Genomic DNA, 5,904 nt, shown 5'->3' on the forward strand with positions numbered 1-5,904 from the left:
ACGTAGGCAACCTCCATCTGGTTCAGCCCATATTTTTCAAAAAAAAAAGAGCATAAAATTCCGCATGTGCATAAAATTTTCCAAAAAAAAAAATACTTTTGGTCACCTTTTATTGTTTTACCCTCTATTCCAGTCGTTTTGCCAAGACAGCCTTAAAATCTTCCTCGGAAGTGCTGAAGGGCTTTTTTGTAAAATAGCTATTTTATCCATCTTTGTTCGCTTTTTATCATTTTGCCCTTATGTCCAGACATTTTTTGTCGAGATAGCTAAAAAACCTTCTACGGAAGTGCCGAAAGGCTATTTTCGCAAATAGTCATCTTATCTAGTTTTGTTTGGCTATATTTTCCGAGACAGCCTTTGAATCTCTCTCGGTAGTACCGAAGGACCATTTTTCGTTAAAATAGCCATTTACTTTATTTAGTCTATCTTTTTTTATTTTATTATTTTGTCCCTATGCTTGGCCATTTTTGCCGAGACATCCTTCAGGCCTTTTGTGGAAGTATCAAAGGGTCATTTTTGTAATAATGGCCATTTTCCTACTTTTATTGTTGTCTGCTAATTTCAAAAAAAAAAAATAATGAAAAATAGATCGAGTCCTATATTGTTTTTTTTTAAAAAAAAGAATAATTAGAATTTCATATAGTTTAGGTAAGTCCTGACCCCCTTTTTATCTTATTCTTAGGTTCACCATGAATTCTCCACAAAGAAGAAGTCAGAAAAGGGTAAGGGACGAGACACCTCCTATGTTCTTGATAAGAGATAAGAACCCAAGTAGTCTCTGTAATTGGTGGGCTGGTTTTGCTACATGGGAACGGAATCAAGTATTTAAGCACCTCAAGTTCCTCACAAATATCATGGGAATTAAGCCTAATAGAGATTTAATCAAGGCTCTAGTGGGTTTTTGGGACCCTATTAACAATGTCTTCAGGTTCAAAGATTGTGAAATGACGCCTACATTGGAAGAATTAGGTGGGTTCACCGGATTGGGGAGAGACCTTCGTGGGAAAAAGCCTGCTGCTCCAAGAAAAGTTGGTGTGAACAACTTTTTGAAGAAGTTATGCCTCCGCCAAATTCCAATGGTTTGCTTAAACGAAGGTTGGGTTCCGTTGGAATATCTTTATGACAGATTTGGGGATGAGAAAGGGTTTGAGAACTTCTCGGGCACATAATTCGTCAACCAATTGAGTTATGACGCTTGGAGGGAGTTGAGAATCTTCGCGTTAATGATATCATTTCTAGGGATCATGGTCTTTCCAGAGCGTGGTGGGCGCATCAAAATTTGATTGGTTGCGTTAGTCTCGTATTTGCAAAGTAGCGAGGATCATACCATTATTCCCATGATTTTGTGAGATATTTTTCGAGCTTTGACCCATTGCCAAGAAGGTGAAGATTACTTCGAGGGATGCAACATTCTTCTGCAGATGTGGTTCATAGAGCACCTTTATCATCATCCAATAGTAGTAAATTTCAATTATAATTGGCTGAATTACATTAGATGTCACACAGACAGGGCCGCGGGTTGTAATCTTCCAAAGGGGTTGAGGGCCTGGCGGACATTACTTGGTTCATTGAGTGTTGATAGAATCACTTGGAACTATTATTGGTTCCTTTCTGCTAGGGTCATGCATATGTCGACGTATCGCCCGTTCTTCATACTCATGGGTTTAAGAGGTTTCCAACCCTACGCCCCCTACGCGTCATGCGCCATCTAGGGGAGAGCAAAAGAGGCCCCCGATTGAGGACATACGTCCGTTCATGTGGGAATTCAAGGGAGAGGAACCTCCAAGGGAGTCATATGCACAAAAGGTTTGGTTTGGTGGTCGATTTTCTGATTTGGATGAGATGGTAGCTGATCGTGAACGCGGGGAGGTAAGCCTCGCATACCTTGAGTGGTTTCACAACCAGGCTATCCCGGAAAGGCCAGAAAGATCCATACGCCATGCAGTTGATTGGGAGGAGGGGATCGAGGCCAGAGTTAGAGAAACCGGAAGGGAAGTGGCACTAGAGTTCCAATCTCGTATAGACACTTTACAAGAAGATAAAGGCAATTTGGAGACAGCCATGGACGTACAACAGGCTGATTTCGAGCGAGAAAAGGCTAAGTGGGCACAAGAGAGGCGAGCACTCAAAGCTCAAATTAGGCAGAAAAAAGTGATCACTACCCCTCAACAAAAGGAAGAAAGAGAATCCCAATTCAAGGTGGTCCGTGATCATGAGCGCAGAGGTTTTGCTCCATTAATCCAAGGTAGGAGGGATCAGATAGGGGGAGTTGAGTCAAGCAAGTAGCGCCAGATCGCGTAGTTTGAAATAGAAAGACATCGCTACCAAAGTATGATCAATCGGTTAGAGGGGGAGTCATTAGAAATTCAGCGCCAGAAAGATATGGCCTTGGAGCGCGAGCGTGATGCACTGGATCTAGCTGAGACCCGTAGTCAGCGAAATCAAGAGTTTCATTTGGCTCAGGAATACGTTAAGTGAAAGATCCTCGAGGTAGCCACATATACCTTACGAGCATGCAGGAGTTGCCAGGGAATGACGCCTGAGCGGTTTGCAGAAGTATCATTGAACGTCGCCCATCATATATCTACAGACTTGGAGAGGATATACCGCAATGTTGGGGGTCAGCCGCAGGAACAAACACCTTGATTACAGTGATGCTGGTGGATTCTACTGCAGAGATCAAAGTCTTCTTTTAGTTAGCAGTCCTTTTAATTATTCTTTTGTTGTCTTTGAGTCTGTAAGAGTCTTTTGGTGTTTTGAGTCTTGTTGTTTTGCCTTTTATCCTAAAAAGTCTGTTTGAGTCAAGTCTGGTCTTGTTTAAATGTTTATCTTTATGTAATTCTTGTTTTTGAGTCTTGTATAAAAAAAACATATTTGAAAATCAATGAAAAAGATTTTGTTTTAGAAGGATTCGAAAATGAACCCCAAAAGATGTTTTTTTGTATATATATGTATATAAAAATAAAACAAAACAAAAAAACAAAACAAAACAAATGGTCATGTCCCTGAACTACGTAATGATCTGATTCATGCGGCGACATGATACGTAGGCAACCCCCAAAAGGTTCGATCAAATATTTTTCGAAGACTCTAAAATGAGGGACCAAAATAAGGCGAGTGAAAGGAAAAACGAAAAGAAGAAGAAGGAAATAAGAGCGTCAATAAGCAGCAACCTTATAAGCCGGAATGAAACATGAAGCCTTCCAAAAGCATGTTAGAAATGGTGATAATGTTAGGGACATGGCATATTACGTGTGATTCATATATGTAAAATGCTTAACCCTAACACGTTTGTTGTCTCTTATATAGTAAGCTTAAGGTGGTTGGTTTGTGGTGAAACTGGCACCACATCGTACTTCACAAGATCTAAGGGAACGGTGGTAATTGATAACAATGATGAAATCGAGCTGGTCTGTGACAATCCCCAGGGTCAGTCAGTTGAGCAAGAGTCGGAGGAAATAAGAAAATTGAGACAGCAAACTGTCAGATGTATATCAAGCTTGGGTTTCCGCTCAACCTCCACCCCAGGGTCCCTCGGAGGGAACTTCCGCCGTACCCCAGGATACTCAACCACCGCTCCATGCAGCGAGCGATCACATTCTACCACCAGGATATGTGCCAAACTATAGACTCCATGCTGCCCCTGGTACCTCTAATATGCGACCTCCAGTCGCACCGGTCAGGAACACCCCTCTCGTCGTGTCTCGCGTACCGGTATATACAATATTGCCACCACCTCCTGTGACGAGGCCAAACAATGAGCCACCATCTCATGCTTAAGATGGCCAATACTATTCTCCAAATATGACTTTCAGGGTTCGGCTCCATACAATCGGACTCCTCAATACGAGTCACCAGTGGAAAATGAAAAGCCTGCGAAGACGGTTGAGCCAGATGAGATGGCCAGGAAAATGAAAAGTCTGAACAGAACATAAAGAATATACAGGGACTAGGTGGTCACAAAAGTGTTTCATTCAATGATCTATGCATGTTCCCTCGCATCCATTTGCCACTAGGGTTCAAGACCCCAAAATTTGAGAAATATGATGGACGCGGCGACCCTATCGCCCACTTGAAAAGGTACTGCAAGCAGCTGAGGGGTGCAAGAGGAATAGAAGAGTTGCCGATGGCTTATTTTGGGGAAAGTCTTGTGGGGATATCTCTCATTGGCATATCTGGGACGACATGGCCCAGGCCTTTGTCAAACAATTCCAGTACAACATTGACATTGCGCCAGATCGTAATTCTTTGTCCAATATGAAGAAAAAGCCGACCGAAAGTTTTAGGGAGTATGCCATCAAGTGGAGGGAGCAAGCGGCTAGAGTTAAGCCACCCATGGATAACCACGAGTTGATCACTGTTTTTCTGGAGGCTCAAGAGCCTGATTACTTTCAGAACATGATGTCCGCGATGGGTAGACCTTTTGCAGAAGCAATCAAAATAGGGGAGATGGTCGAAAATGGCCTCAAGACTGGCAGAATTGTAAGTCAAGCTGCTCTCAAAGCCACCACCCAAGCTATCCAAAATGGGTCGGGAGGTTTGGCAAACAGAAAAAAGAGAGATGAAGGGTCCATGATGGTTTCGGGATCTAGGGAGTTTCAAAGAGGGGCATCGCACCCTTATGTGCAATTTCAACAGGGGCAATCCAGCTACCCTCAACATTATTATCCCCCGCCGATTCCTCAATACTCTGTGGGCCCACCACAATATACAGTGTTCAATGCTCAATCATATGCTCGGCCTCCCAATCAGCAGGTACGGGCACCAGCTCCGAGGGCCCCCCGACCTCAGCAGCAAAATTTTCGGGCACCTTACAATGCTCGTCCCAGGCAGGATTATGGTCGAGAGCAGAGGCCGGTAGAAAAATTCACACCATTGGCTGAATCATATTCTAGTCTATTCCAGAAACTGAAGCAAATGGGCGTAATTGGACCCATCGCTCCCCACCATATGCATCCCGATTCGCATGGATTTCAAGCAAATGCTAGATGTGAATATCATTCCGGTGCCCCAGGGCATAGCACCGAGACTGTTGGACTCTGAAAAGAGCCATAGAGAGACTCATTTCCGAAAAACTGATTGTAGTGACGAATGGCGAGGACCCTCCTAACGTGACAAATAATCCGTTACCAGCGCACAATGATGTTCATTCTGTTGGAATGATTGGCCGAGACCAAGAATACAAGCCGGTCGGTCGAGCAGAAATGACAGTGGGTGCAATTCAATAAGGATCAGGTATGGAAGTATGTCCCAGCCGAGACGTGCCATTGATTGTTAAAGGCGCCCAAAACTCAAATAAGGCAACTTTATTTGTTCCAAAGATCTCGAGGTTGGAAGTTCACTCTAGTGTTCCAAGCCCAAGGTTATATGTACTTGGAGGCCATCCCAACAAAAGGGAGAAGCAGGGAGGTACGAAAGGTATAACAGAACCGATCGTAATCAAACCTGCCATGCAACTCCCCGTAACCAACACAAAAACCACTCCTTGGAACTACAACAAAACGGTGATGACCTACAAAGGCAGGGAAATCATAGAGGAAGTGGGGGAAACTGGAGGTTTTACTCGATCAGGGAGATGTTACTCCCCAGAAGAGTTGAGGAAGGCCAAGCAAATTAGAGAAGGCCATTTGCCAATAAAGAAGCCAGTCACTGAAGCAAATGCGGAAGAGTTTTTGAAAAAGATGAAAGTTCAGGATTACTCAATCATTGATCAACTAAGAAAGACTCCCGCTCAAATCTCTCTACTATCTCTTCTCCTACATTCCAAAGAGCATGCCCGTGTACTAATCAAGGTCCTGAACGAGGCACATATCTCAGAGGAAACCACAGTGAACCAGTTAGAGAAGATGGCCAACAGATTTTTTGAGGTGAACAGAATCTCCTTTACTGATGATCAACTTCCCG

Source organism: Nicotiana attenuata, chromosome 5, assembly GCF_001879085.1.
Source record: "Nicotiana attenuata strain UT chromosome 5, NIATTr2, whole genome shotgun sequence".
Taxonomy (NCBI): domain Eukaryota; kingdom Viridiplantae; phylum Streptophyta; class Magnoliopsida; order Solanales; family Solanaceae; genus Nicotiana; species Nicotiana attenuata.